General features: G+C 32.1%; 1 protein-coding gene across 7 annotated transcripts in view; it reads right to left on the bottom strand.

The window, feature by feature from the left end:
* Positions 1-16,788, bottom strand: part of LOC100162857 (calcium/calmodulin-dependent 3',5'-cyclic nucleotide phosphodiesterase 1A) — a 424,716-nt gene that overhangs the window by 134,378 nt on the left and 273,550 nt on the right. The window lies entirely within an intron of this gene.

The raw sequence follows: 16,788 nt of genomic DNA on the forward strand, positions 1-16,788 counted from the left end.
CGTTCCTCTCCTTTTAAAATCGGATCCCGATTGCTGTCTCCAGTAAAATTAATTCTTTGCTATATATTATAATACACAAGTATATATTATAATATGTACCTATTATATTTTTTACCTCCAAAAAAAAATGTACATAATATTACTAAAATATTATATGTTTTATGTAATACCTATTGTTAATAAATATAGATTTTTATTTTAGCTTACACCTTAAAATATGCTGAGAACTAAATATTAGCCAATGGTTTACGAAAAATTGTGTACCAAAATTTGTGGATGACAAAATATTTCTACCGTGATCACTTTTAAATGTGTAGGTTATACGTGTACAAGTATACAATCGTTCGAGAGTGTAGTTTATAATTAATTTGAATTCATTTTGTCAACAGTATTTACCAAAAAACAATATAATATAGCTTTCTATTTAAATTAAAAAAAAAAAAAAATCATAATAATGATAGGCGTATTATTTTTTGATTTTTCCGTGTAGAATATTAAGTATAGGTACATCACACTTTTATTATAACATTTTAATACAATCCTTGGTGTAGGTATACACTGTTCACTTTTTATGGGAGCACCGCAATACCATTGACAGTTTGAGACGTTTAAGTACAATTTTTCGAAACCATAAATATTTATTAAAAACCGCACCCCGTCACGTGTATAACACCTCATTGGTTTTTCATTGAAATAAAACCACGAAAATAATTGCCCTGTTCGTCGTCTTCTGCGACAGCAGCGATCGAGCAATGCGTTTTGACTTCGCGTCAACGAGTCATACGACGGATGTTAATTTGGCACCACAACAATGCTTTCTAGACGTACGATAATAATATTATTTGATTCTTGAATAAAAACTGTATAATATGGTCGTTGAGGCTTATAAGGACGATGGCGACGACGAAACGTCACGGCCAGAATTCTGTCACGGGACATGCAGCCGCTGCACCACCCCCACCCCCCCCCCTCTGGAACAGTAAGCCTTTTTATTAAATTTTTTTATTATTATTATTTAAAGATTAATTACGTCACGCACATTTTTTCAGAAAGACCGAAATATCCAAACGGACGGATTCATTTTCATTTTATAATTTTCTCATATTTTTATCTCATTAAGTTAAATAGCAAACGGTCTATATTATTATCATATGGGCATTGCGATGAATCAATACATTTTTAAATGAAAACCGTCTAGGAAAAATGTTTGAAACTCATGATTATAGTAATTAAAATAATTATTTCGTTTTGAGTGTAATACATTTACAATGTAAATATGTATTCACAAAAAAAGAAAACGATTAAACTATAAAATAATAATATCCTCTATTCCTCTATATAGTAAAGTATGTAGGTTTTAAAATATAAGGTAAATAAAATCACTTTAACTGCCGTTGAAATGGCCAAGTTAAAACTTATCTTGATAGAAATAAAACATTAAGTATAGATTAAAAGTTGAATGTTTGTTTATGATTGGACAAACAGTAAAAAAAGTTGTACCTATTAATTTAAGTCAGAAAAAGTACTTTTATGAAGAGCGCTGACAAGTTGAAAATAATAATATTTTCTTTGGAACTCGCAAATCATGAATATACAATTTGAATTACAATTATTTTACATATATTTTTGTAATTTATTGCAATTTCGATCGCATAAAAATATGTTTGAAATACAGAAACTAAAAATATTCCTGAGGTATGTATTACAGCTCAACATTTTTATGCTTGAGAAGTGTGATGCAGGTATTTTTGACGTTTAGTGTTTTATCTTGAACCAATATACAGTCTGTTAAAAGGTTATTGATTACCAATTGTAACAGTAAAGTTCATTTTTTATAAATATACTTACGACTTACTTGTGATGCCAAATCGATTTCAAACAATATTCGGATAGTGATTATTGATTATTGTAAATTTAAGTTTGAAAAAAGACGATGAAGACGATGAACGAAAAAAGGGGTCTTCTAATTTTTCGTTTACAAGACATCTCGTGAGTTATGAAACGCATAAGCGATTGGAAAATAATCGGAACAAAAGAAATGAGGAGATATCTTTCACCGGATACAATGATAACTAAACGATTTTAATTTTTGATTTTAATTTCAATTCACTTTAATCGAGTTATAATGTGTTTTAAATATATTTTTTTCGTACTCAATCGCTGCTGACAATGGAGTGACTTAAATCAGGCCAATCGACTAAAATGCGCGCCAGCAACATTTTCGTCGAACAAAAAGAAAACCATCGATCAACGTGGCTATATATTCGGAAAACCACAAGTGTTATCATATCATAATTCGTGTTTATCATAAACAAATAAAAATAAATAATAGCGCGTCACCTTATATCATTATAATATTCTGTGCTTATATAGCCGAAGGCCCTTAGAGTTGACATTTTCTGAATTGGAATCAAAATATTATTAGCTGGATTCTTCTGGCAACTAGACCATTGTCCCGGTAAACAGACAACTCTAAACGCAATAAAGGCTAAGCGCTCAAAAATCAATTGAATAATAATAGTCACGAAAAATGTTTTCTTCATTTTGCAAAAAATGATCTAAGAACGAATATATCCCGAAAGACTGTTTCTCAAATTGGGAAATTGGAATTTTTCAAGTCGACAATTTAATTTATTATATAATGCGCTAACAACATTTTCGTCAAACGAAAGAAAACCATCGATCAACTCGGCTATATATTCGGGAAACCAAGTGTGCTATGATTCTTGTTTATCGCAAACAAATAAAATAAATTATAGCGCGTCGCTATTCGCTATATTATAAATCATTATGCGTTTATCACGGATTACCCGATCGAGCCGTCACTTTCTGAGTTCAAATCACCGGATAATATTATCCCACGATAATAACACAATAGTATTAACTGGATTGATGTGGTGACTATAGACTATATATTGTTCCGGTAAACAAACCAAATTCGGAACGGTTAAAATGATACATTATTACCTAGTTTACGAGATAAAAGTGTACACGGGCATCATCATCACCGATAACATTGCAGATTGTTGTACCGAAATAAGTCAGCGTGATAATAGTAATATTATAATTTATATATAATAATAAATTATAATTAAAATGTTATCATAGAACAGCAGGTTGTTGTGGTCAGTGGTTTCGTTCAAAATCTTTATAAGGGCAGTGGCCACTAGCCAGTGGGTTATGAAAATATAAAATGTTTGGTATCGGTTTTTTTTTCACTTTTTATTTATAAATAAATCAACATAGTAAGAAAATATGTTGTTTCAAGTACTGCATAACTAGTTATCTGTTTTTATTATTTTTTTAGTAAAATATATGCCAGTTTCCATGCTTATAAGCGTGTACCTTTGCATAGACGTGATTAAGGCTAAGAAACACCAAATATTTCCATAGCTCCTCTAACTAAAAATTGAATAATAATTGAGTCACGGAAAAGGTTTTCTTAAATTTTGCAAAAAATTATTTAAGAACGAATATTCCGAATGACTATTTTTCAAATTTTGAAATATTTAAAGACGTCATGTACACAATTTAGTTAATGGACGTCAATATATTGGAAATTTAAAAAATAGAAAATTTGTACTTATATAGATAATATTAAATTCGTTGAACGATTTTTATAGGCATACTAAATAATTTGTTTAAAAATCTATGAAAATGTATATTTATGATAATCTACTTGTGAAAATAAAAAGCTAAAAAGGATGTAGAAAAAAAGTACACACATATTATTTTTATAAAGAAAATATATTATGAAGACTACTACAACTAATACTACTACTACTACTGCTACAACCTCTCCAATAATATGGCCTAGAGAATCTGCCTATGACCAACGATGGTCGAAAATGAAACATAGGAAACGAGATAATATTAGGTATACATAATATGTTAAAGAAAACGGTAAAATCACGTTATACCTATATACCATTGTTTTGGTACCTATCTATACATATGATATGTTCGTCCTATTCCGGCGAAGGGTCATATTTTATCTTATATAAGTTTCCGGCCCGCAGATATAACAAAGTTTGACAAAGATGATTACACTACATATAATAATATACATTATACAACGTATAGGTACTCTCATCGATCTTTTTCGCTGCATAATATGACGTCGTATAAGCAATACTGATATAATAATATGTACGCGATCGAATGCAAAATAAAAGGTGGGCATAGATATTGTATTATGTGTGGAATGTCAATAATGATCAAGTTAAGTTTACGGTATAGCACCGTTGCAGGCCCATACTATGATAATATTATAATCGCACGAACGAAATCAGTAAATTTGTCAGAACGAAAATCACTCCAGATGAAAAAAAATTCAAACTATTAAATAATTATTGAAAGTTACGTTCGGCCCATAGGTGTTGAAGATTTCTGGTATATAATGTACAGACGCGATTGCAAGGCTGGAATGAGCCATTTTTTCTGCAATTGAAATTTGAATTAAAATTGGTCATATAGGTACCTACAATAAATTATTGTGTACAACTAAAAAATACTGAATTAATTAAATTTGTATTAAAAATATTTGTAATAAAAATCATGACTACAACAATAATTATTCTAAAAACATTATTTCTGCAGAATATACCTAATAACGATTATTGATATACTTGATACTATTGCTAATAAAATATATTATTTTAATAAAGAACAATCGATGTATTATTTCATATTTGTTCATTCCAGTAATTTATAACGGTATAAAATACATAATTTGTAGGTCATAGATATTGTAAAAATATTATGCACTATTTAAAATATTTGTACCCGGAAGCAGGTCCACCCTCCAGACCCCGAAGGGACGAGAAATCTATGATTTTTCTGGAAAAACAAGATACATGGAAAACAGTCAACAGTCGTGATGATCTGAATATTTCATTACATTTTTAATTTACTCTTTAAATTTGGGGTGGACTGGACAAGTCAAGTGAAAAATGTTGATGGCATTCTTGAAAATATAAAAATAGCGCCCGTCTTACGCTTTACGTCTTCTGATAGTGGCGCAGTAGGCATTTCTTCCCCCCTCCGCCTTCTGGCCCAGTTCTATTGAACTTAAATACGCTACTTTTAAAACGTGAAAGCTAATGCGATTGCCTAGACATAATAGCGATTCGAGTCACAGCGTCAGCAAAGACGGTATAATACACATTGAGGAGGTGCTCGGTATTATTATTATTTCTATTATTACTATACTTTACGCGAGGATTTTTCCTCTTGTTTGCTCTTGTTCTTTCACGTTTCGCCTCTTGACCCATTACGATCGTGTTATCATATTATATTCTCGCCCCTCCCTACCCTTCTCACCGGCACGATGATGGGGTCTTACCGCTCGATCGCGATCGGGCCACACGCGTCGTGTAGGTATAATATTATGTGTAATATAATACAAACGCGTTTCTGTCTATATAATATAATAATATAATACCGATTATTCGCGAGGGTGTGCGTATACATAATAATAATAATATAATATATTTAAGCGCAAGTCGATTCGTCAAAGGCCACCGCCGCCGACACCGTCGCCGACGTGTCTATACGCAAACACGTCAACCCCGATAATGCATCACCGTTATGACGATCATTTGCGCACTATATATTATATGCAGATTATAATAATATCTCATAATATTATAAACTATATTTTTACTATTAATATGATGCGATAGTATATATATATATATATCTGTATATTAAACGTACCTACGATGTAGTTTCAGTGATAAACTATAATAATAATATGTAACGACGAATGTGTACCTACTGTTGAAGATTAAAAACTAATCGCGATTTTATCACACCGAAGATGTACCTAAGCCATATACGAACATTATGGAATAATATTGTTATCACAATATCATATGGCTATACTGATATAGGTAGTGGTGCATGCGAAGTATTATAGGGGCGAAGGAGTCCACGGGGAGGGTAGTCGTCAGTCGGTTTATTAGTACCTCCAATTTTCAAATACCTATCATTGTTTAATTTTGTTATAAATTTGGTTTCCTATAATATTATTGTGTGTGAAGGTGTGGGTGGAGATCATAGGTGAGACTAAAACCATATTTTGTGGCTTAATATTCATATTTTACGTATATGCTAATCTGCTGTGTAATAATTCATCTACACACCTCTCTACCGAGTTAGTATATCTGTATGTGGCTTATAATACCTATTTATAATATACAATTTATGAGACGTGGTTACATGTAATGATACGGCTGTCCTACGACCTATATACGATAGTGGTGTAAGAGGAGTATTATTATAACTGTAGGGAGGGGATTAGTTTATTAATACAACCTTAAAATTTCAAAAATTGTGATTATTTTTGGTATCAATTTTAGGGGGAGATGGCATAGGTAAAAACAGGACCATATTTTTGGGGTGTTGTAGCACTCAAATTTTTCATATGTCCATTTTCCGTGTGAAAAATAATTTACTCATCTATATTGAATATTTATATACCTCTAAGTGGTTTATAATAAATATAACATTTATAAAATATATTTAACAAATGTATACGTCATATAAATTATATTTTATAAAAAAAATTTCAAATTTATTTTAATACACAACATTTTATGCCTTTTAAATGATATCATATTATTTCCAATAAAATATCACGACTGATATAAGTCCGTTTATATTACAGTTCCCACTGTGTTAAGAAAATAATTATCAGAACTCTTCGAAGAAAAATTCCTAAATACACCACGCTGAGTTATAACCACGGTATACCCACCTTTAGCGTATATAATATAATATACGTGTGCAGGATTGCGGTCCGGGGCCGTGTCGAAGTAAATCGATCGGACGTGTGTAGGTACCTAAAACGCGGTTTCGAATATTTCAAGGGCGTTTTAATGTGGGGGTACCCACCACCTACCTACGCAAGTATATATTATTATTATTATATTCGACACGGCATCCGAAAATCCGAAGCGTCGGTCTGACCACCACTGATCGCGTTACGATAAAAAACGTTCGTTTGTAAAAAAAAATATATAAAATAAATAATACCTACCGATATTGTTATACAGCAAGGAGATGTAAAGTACAGAGGGACGTACGATATCTATAAGAAGCTTATGTGGTGTGCATATTATACGGGGTGATCAATTTAACATAAGACACTATTATTTCAGAATTTCTTTAAGACATTTATTTTACTTAACTTCAAGTCGTTACAACTAACAACATTTTTGGAAGAAAAAAAATAATTTTTTACCATTTGTAACGTTGTAATTTTTTAACTACTTAACTTTTTTGAATGACAACATAAGTATTTTTTATTTTATGTCCCAAGTCAGAATATTATATTTTGGAGTATTTAGATTTATAAAAATCTGATTTCGGAAAAGTAGCTTACATTAGCTATAAATTTATAAATATTAAAGTTTAGACGAGTGGAGAACAACGTTTTTTTTTTTTTTTTTTTTGGGGGGGGGGGGGGTACCTGTACCATTCCAATCCACTCCACTCGTCTTTAAATACTTATAACTCAAAAATACATCGTACTTTAACGTCTTGAAAATATCATGTAAAATAAATATTTTCAAGAAAGTGAATTGATTTGAAATATTATGAACGTCTTGCGCGTTAAATAACTCACCCGGTATACTAAACATGTAGGATAGGTACATTTCCATATGCGCGCGGGGGGGGGGCCGATACCGTTCAAAGGGACTTTTATAGTTTTATCCCATTTAGTGCCGCAGCCACCGCGACGACGTACGTACCTACCTACCTATATTGCGAGTATTCGTTTCGTTTATAAATTATTCATCATTACACCTCTGCACAGTTTAAACGTACGTGCACACGCCTACGTTTATTTTAAATATTATATATGTATAGACATATATATGTACGTGCTGCGTAAAATATTCACGCAGCGGCTAAATAATGATGATAATAATAATGTGAATTTTCACGCGTATTCGATACTGAACTCTATACGTCCCGAAATATTATGACGTCGCAATAATATAATATATTGCAAGCAGTCATATTATTTTATCGTCTGAGGCGTAAATGATTGCTGTTATCGTCGTATAAGAAGACGCGAACGTTCAGCTCACGACTCAGGTGGTTTGACTGCAATAATAGGACTAGGCACCCATAATATTATAATAGGTATACGTCAACATCGTAATATGATAATAATAATAATAATAATATTATGATATTATTATAATACGCCGCGATCGGACCGTGATTGTGTTTTCTCGTTTTTTTCCGGGACGGTTTTCCCTCGTCCCGACTGCTTTTCGTTTCAGTCTAATAATATTGTGTACCATTGTACCAGCATTATTATAATATTATTATACCTACGCATTGTTGACATATACAAATTAACCCTTTGAAACCACGTTTTAACGTTCGAATGCGCTGATAAGGTATATAATATAATAATATTATAGTGCACTGAGGATGAGTGTAGTGAATTGATATCCCTTCATGTCCAACGTACACCGCGATGTATCATAATTATTATAAATTATTATAATGCGCCAGATTTAATCTAATTCCAAATTATTGTAAATCATGAATTGAGAAAATGTAGCTAACACACAAAATAATACTTCATGAGCTGTGCCTATAATTTATTATTCTATGAACAAATTGCAATGCAATTATTGATAATTGTAATTTTATTTATTCGACGTTACGGACTTTTTGAATAAGAATAATTTATTTAAGGTTGATAAACTAAACTTACATTCAATAATTATTAACTATTTCATCAACTATATGAAAATATTATATGATAGACACATTAGTGTGATTACAATTTGTATAACAAAGGTATATTTTATGTTATAAAAGGAGGTACCTTATTGGTTCCTATTGGCTGCAATATTTATAATCGGTATATAGTTTAAGTAAATAGTTAATGATGCATAAAACGATGTGGAACTAGTGGTGGATTCGGGGGGGGGGGGGGAGATAGGGTGACTACCCGCACATAGTTTACCGTGATTTTAACGTAATTCTAATATTCTAAACAATAATTCCCACGAACAACTACTGTGTGGAAGATGAAATGGTTGGGTAAGTTACGGTTGGACTTTAAAATGTATAAAACAGTTTAAGTGAACCTATTTAATCAGTTAGGTGGTATGACTTATTAATCTTAAAATGAGACATTTTATAAATCATAAAACAGCATCGAACATCTACTGTTTTTAAATATTGTTAAAAATTAAAAAAAATAATTTCATTATTTGCCTATCTGAATTAAAATGTATTTAATCGAATTCAATTTATTTAGTTACAAAAAAAAAAAAAAATTAAATATTCAAATTCGGTCATTAATATTATTATAATATTTATTTATTTTTTCTGTATTTGTTCATTGAAACGACCTTAAAGTCCTTGCTTATCAAGATGGGTAGTAGGGAGATCATATGATCTATTTATATCGATGTATATATCACTATATGCACGATACTACCCCCTTCTTCTTTATATAATATATATAATAATATATACATTTATGCATATATAATATTATTACATTTATCATGTATACGAAATTCGAATCACTAAGCGATTGAGTAAACTTGAGAAACTGGAACTCGAATTAATTTAATGATCCAAAATGCTCTGTGAGCGCTCACAAAAATAAAACATTTTATTATTATTTTATCGTTTTTTTCCGTTATCAATCGATGGATATTGTGAGTGCCTAAGCAGTTACGCGTAAAAAGGTTTCGGTGAATATTTCAAGACGTTTGTTTACGGAATGCTCGGGCGAAGGTGAGACGTTGAAAAATTCGTTTTCACACCACTCCCACGACCCTCACATGCGCTTTCAACGAGCATGTCGTCACGGGGGTAGAATGCAATGCGACATTTCATTATTATAGTGCCGTTAACCGTAAGTATATATAAAACGGAATCGTTTGTCGTACACATTTCTTATTATTTTTGCAAGACAGGTTTTCGTTGGGATTTAATCGCGGTTGGTGCGGACATTTTTTAGAACCGATTTTCTTTGAAATCGTCCAAAAGTAATTCTCACGCAACGTTGTGAACGCGTTACATGCGCTCCGCCTGCTGCACAAAACCGGTGTACTGTCCCTAACAAGACACCAAGTGTGTTTCTTCAGAAAGCTTCGTTAGCTTCAAATGCGCATTATATTACGGTATTAACTGTAACATGGTCAGTGGCGTACTTAAACTTATGGCTTTTGAGGGAGAATTTAAGTCTACAAATTGTGGTGACCTTAAATTACCAAAAAAGGCATCTCTCAAGAAAAAAAATTGGGATGGGTTGGGGGTTATAACGGTACTATAATTATAATTATTCGTATTCAATTAATTAAATGTTTCGATTCAATAATAATTGTTTGATAACGCTTATCGAACATGACACTCGAAATATGTTTTATATCATTATGGGTGAATGAAATGTTGGATTTTTTTTTATTCGTAATAATTACATAGTTTTTATTTTGGTATGTACTGCATTTAAGGTCAATCCATTAAACTTGGAAGAATAGATTTTTTTTTTTTATTGATACTTCTCTTTAATTATTTAAGCCTTTAAAGTTAAAGGACATGACACTTCTCGTCACGTCCATAGATTGGACGTGAAGACGATACGATGATGTCATAGCTTATATAATATTCTTATAAGTTGGAATAGTATACTAAACCTCACTTGACTAGGTTCACTCTAGCCTTATATTTAAACGCAACCAGCTAGTGCCGTAATCATCGTTTTAGGCTTTCCGTGGTTGTATATTAGATGTCGATTTTGTGGAACAGCTTAACCACTGATTAAGTTTCGTTATATTATTCATAAGCGTATTTCACACACGCACACATATACATACTAATTTCTAACCCTTATACGTCATGTTATGTAGATTCTAAATTACTAAACAATATGTAGGTTTACTACATTTTTGAAGTCGTTTAACCACATTACTTGATTATAGTACAGGTACCGAATATTATCGACTAACTTACTGTTTAGAACATTTTCAATGTATGTTGCATCATAATGATAGATTTAGGTAGTACTTATACTTGTATCGTACTGTATCGGAAGAGATACTTGAAGATACCTATTTATTTTTTGCCATCACCTAGCTTGCCTGAGTCACCTCTAATGAGCAATACAATATCAGAAGTGTACACGGGGAAGTTAATGAAAATAATTAACTGAAGTTAAGTTAAACACAATATCCTTAAGTTAAATGTAAATAGTTTACAAACTAGCTATACATTAATATGGAAAATAATACTAACTTAACTCAGTTTATAACAATAATTACCTAATCTACTTTTTTTTAATTAGTACTTGGATCTAAATAGTATTTTGTGTCTATCTATATAATATAATGTTATTTTAACAAGAAACAACAGATATTACAGTATTACATAATATTACTATACCTATTACTGTAATTGTAGTGTTAGATTATGCTTGTTTTGAATCTTGAATACAGTAATTAATGCATAAAACCATTAAAACCAATTTGAATTTTAACTTGAAAGATTATTTTATAAATCAGCTGAATAAATCTAAGTTATTTCATCAGTAATTTAAACTAGTGAAGTTCATTAGAACATTAATTAACTAGTCAAGTTTAAAAGTTTTAAAAAAATTAACTTTTTAACTTGTCTCAGGATTTTTAGCTAGTTAATGCCCAACTTTGTATCGTATAGTAATATATTGTTGTTGTTGTTGTTAAACCATGGCGGAGGTACACAAACACAATGTGCAATAAAAACGAAAACCATTTGTAAATGTCCAGACGTTAGGCCGGCTAAAATATATCGTCACTGTCGGGAAATAAAGAGATAAGGCGGCGGCGCGGCGTTGGCGAGTTGAAGGTTCCGTTGGCCAGCGGTATAGTCTTTCTGCTCCGAGAGTGACGTATAATGCACATTCGGGATCAAAAGCTTAAATCAAATACGATCTGTGTGGCTATAGGACAACGAGCCGAATAACTCCCCAAGTTTCCGATGGCTGCTCCTGTGGCCAAGGCAAGTTGTACATAAGATTCCCATTGAAACATTTTTTTTCACCACGGGAAATGTATATACCAAGGTATCGGTAAATTGAACCACTCGTTCTATCGTCTATTTTTATGTACAGGGCGATTCACCGCGCATGCCCACCACAATTATTGTGTTCTTTAAGAATGAATTTATTCACATTCTGGTTTTTTGAATCTCTTAAATATAAATATTAAAATAATATACCTACTCAAAGACTATAATAATTTCATATTCTTGGGATTTTTTGTATGACTAAAGGACTGTCATGTAGTGATTCAAACTCCCATTTTCAAAGAATAGATACTATTGTTTACTAAACATTACTTAGCAGATCATTTTTCTGATCATTTTGAAAAACCTAATTCAAAATTTGAGTATACGTAGCTCCTCAGTTATTAAAATGTTTACAATAATGATTATAGTTTCATAGTACACAAAGTTAAATAACCCAAAAACTCGTCCGAGTTTTGATGCTGAAACGTTAAAATGTACATGAAAGTTATTCACTAAATAATTTACACTAGAAAATTATGGTTGTCAATGATGTTCAATATAATAATTGTTGGATTTTCTCAAAAACCGATGTGTGCATTAGTGCATAATATTACACATAATACATAATCTAAAGTTGAAGCAAATAATATGCTATACAATATTATAATACAGTTGCCTTCAAAATCTGGTTGGATGGGTTTGCGAATTTTTTTCGACGGCGTGATAAAGCATTATTAATTTTTTTGACATTAGGTACACCCGAAAACGCTTCGGAACTACTCAACAAATGTATTGATAATGTTACCTGACATAACCCATACTCATCGCTACTATATCTACGTTTCAATTTATAAAATACTTGAACATTTTATAATAAAACCCACATGATATAATATTTTAGGACGTCATTATGAATCGTGAAAAATAGTTTGAAACCACCAAGCTTAAAACTGTGATCGCGTGTTTATGTGATCATTATTCGGTCGAAATTTATCGTAGATTTATCGAAAAAAAAACGAAAGTCAGGAGAACATTGGAACATAAAATTAATCTAATTTATATGAATAACGCGAGGAGACAAGGACAACCATTGTTTAAAATAAATGGATTATACTTATCTCCATCGTATTTTAAACGCAATTCGTGGAGGTGTAAAATTTGTTTGTTCAAATATTTTATTACATAAAATTGGAAATAATCAAAAAAGTAAAATGAAATATACTATGGCGAAGTGGCTCGTGCCATAATATATATTATATTATTATATCGTTTGTCTGTCGTTTATCAGATATTGTCGTCGTGGCCGGTGTCCGAGACATAAAATAAATACAATTAAAACGCATACGACTCGTTTGATTGTATTACAATGATAAAAGCAAAATATTGAACTTACTACTCAGTGTCAGTGAAAATAATAATATAGAAAACTTTGATTCCGTCGTTATCGTTCTTTGAAGTCGTTCACACACGATTTTTTCCAATTACTACACAGCGAATGATATTTCCGAATTTAAGGGTCGTCGCAATATCTGTGGTTTTCACTTATATGGTGACCGTGGTAAGAGGCGATTGTTGAATTCGTGTCTGACAGAAAGGCGAGTTGATTTAAAAATATATCAATAGACGCACTACGTTTATTCGTCAGTCAGATATTATAAGCTCTCTCTTCAACTTCACATTAATTATTAGATTAATGAAAACAGTCATGGTTATTTTAAATCTGTCAAGCTGATGGATGATGATAGTAAAACAAGATATACCTACCAGCACTACTGAATATTGTTAAAATGAAAATTAGTATTATAATTTATATGAATTTTAAAAAGTGATGTGTATACCATTTATTACAATGCACAAGTAAATACATAGAACTGAGCGTAACAAAGATTTTTTTGGGGTGGGGGCTTGTTTTTCACCTAAAATATTTATTTCTTCATATATCTACACCAATTACCTAACTACCTGGTTTTTGGTAAATTATAATAAATTAATAATAATAAAACTACCTAGTATACAGGTTTCTTTCCAGTCTACCTAAGTCTTCCAGTCGATATAAAAGTCATGTGTACGCCTCTGATTGCATTGTCGATTCTCGCCATATTTTTTTAGCATATAACACGATCATCGATAAATCCCGATTTACCGAAAGTAGACCACTCCCACCGCGGCCGTATCACTGTGCATACACACCGTTATTTTCTACCCCCGACGTGAACACACAAGCGCCGATAATATACATATACAATGTTGGCAAAACGTCTTGGCCTCGAGCCATAGCGTCGTAATCGCCATCGTCGCACCACCCCATAGGACGGAAATTGATTTTTTTCTCGTGGAAAATCGTACACATATTTTACTATTATTATATTATATTGTTCTCGTCCCGTTCGGTGTTAAGGGTTATAACATTGTAATATCGCGTGTGCATAACGGTAAATCGTCACCGGTTTTTTCACTGCAATACCTACCTATAGTATACGCGCATATTGTAATAGTCGAGACCATATACCTGGTTTCTGTTCACACTCAGAGTTGTGGTGTACGACCACAGGTATCACGACCGATGTCGTGTGAAGTTGTTCCGCCGAACGTGTCCCCATCCGACTTCAATATTATTACTATTTCGAAACGAAAGTTGTGTTCCAAAGTCCATAGCCTGCAGCTTCCGTGCTCGTGAAGGGCCCAAATGCTACGAGGATCACAACATCCGGCACTAGCATTTACGAGTTGACGTGCGACATAATTGAAAAAAACGCTTTCAATTTATTAGACAAAAGATGGGGAATATTAGAGTTGGAATACAAATTCCGCTTCAGAGGTGTCTGCTGTCAGTGCTCGAGTGTCGGGGCTTGCGATATCGGGAGTTTTTTCGATTCCAGAATCGGTTTAGGTCGATTACATTTATTATTATTATTATTTTGATTGCGATGCAGGGGGTACCTCTACGCAACACAATTCGTATTTTCCCCGCCGTTATAATAATAAATAATTGGTATATCACGACTCTCGAGTCTCGACGGGTGGTGGTTAGTAATGCTGCACTCGACCTTGAATATTTCGAGGGTGTGTATAGTATCGATATTATGTCCTAGCGTAATATAATTCAATTATTGTTTTATCAATTGACAACATTTCGTTTGATGTATTAACTATGTCCGGGAATAGATAAAAAAACTTTTAAAAAAAATCATTAAAATTTCACCGCAACTCAAATTTTGTACGCGATTGCCGCCGCCGCGTCGCTGGGGCCGTCACGACCGAACGGTAAAAAATAAAAAAAAATAACCAACTCATGATAATATGTACCGTGTAAAAATTACAGAAATGTCCGCTGCTATTTTATTATACTGCTGAGAGATATTTCCGTGAAATGCAATTACTGCTAAACGCGTGCGGTCTCCGCACTCGGAACGCGGCGCTCTGAAATTATAATAATTCCCATAACGCCGAGATATTATCCGTATAAATTAAATTTATTTGTCATAATAAAATGTACGACGACAAATCGAATATTATAATACATGCACAGACCGCCGCACACAATGGGAATAATATGTCTCTTTCGTACGGCGCTACGGTAATAATAATAATAATAATAATAATAATAATAATAATAATAAAATACGTTACTCGCGATTCAATCGTTTGGAAGAAAAACGAAAATTGTTATAAACCGACGACGACGTTATCCGATTGGCCTTGTGATTAACGCTTGGTATTAGATACCGCGGTTACCAAAACAGCATCATGTGGTATTATAGAATATAGGGGGTTGGTATACTCCAGCCCAAACTGAATTAAATATTCAGTGAAAAAAATTAATTATGCGCAACACACGACTCGCAATGTCGTTATGTTCACAAGAGCACAATCGTAAAAATTAGTTTGAATGAGTTGATTTGATTGAATTGGTTTACTTTTGATTTTGTTTTATTTGTATGACATAATAATATTGTTAGGTACCTAAAAACTATTATTCTCGTTCTGTTTTATCATGTTCAAAGAGTATTTTACATTGCATGGCTTGTTTTTTTTTTTCAGACCACCACCTACATCGTCAAAACCATCATAATATTTCTACGACCAAAAACGATATTAATTTTGCAGGAGTTTAGATTTCGATTTATTAATCTAATGCCGATAAAGTCACGCATACAAATGTGTTTACTCGAATATTATACAAAATATGCATAGTTTAACGAGTACCTGTATACAGAAGCAACTTAATGATAATGTAAACGTTTATGGATTATATTATTATTGAACACACATGGAAGGAATAATAATTAATGACTATAGACGCGTTGTAATCAAAGTATATTATGCAAAATCGAAATGAAGTCGTTCGCCAACACATTCATAAGTTTGTGTGTGTTTAAGTAAAGTGTCGGCCGTTTAGGATTTGTTTAAGTCAACGCGCTCGAACCCTAAAGTAAACACGGTTAGGTCACGGTTTTAGCATATTTGTTTCGGGACATTTTGATAAATAATTTATACGTAATTTCAATCAATTCAACTGTCACGATTATTTTTGCCAACACAGAGCAACAGCTGCAACAATTTTGTTTTTATTTTCGATTTCACGTCTTAGTGAAACGTGATTGTTTTTCACGATTAAAATAATTCCTACTGTTGTAATGTTTTACTATCATAAATCCGTTCGGAAATGTTTTTTAATTCTATAAATTTATGTACGTGTGTCATTTTGCTTGTTACATAGTTTAATAATATATTGATGTGCTTTATAGCTTAAAAAAT

This window comes from Acyrthosiphon pisum, chromosome X (genome assembly GCF_005508785.2).
Source record: "Acyrthosiphon pisum isolate AL4f chromosome X, pea_aphid_22Mar2018_4r6ur, whole genome shotgun sequence".
Lineage (NCBI taxonomy): Eukaryota > Metazoa > Arthropoda > Insecta > Hemiptera > Aphididae > Acyrthosiphon > Acyrthosiphon pisum.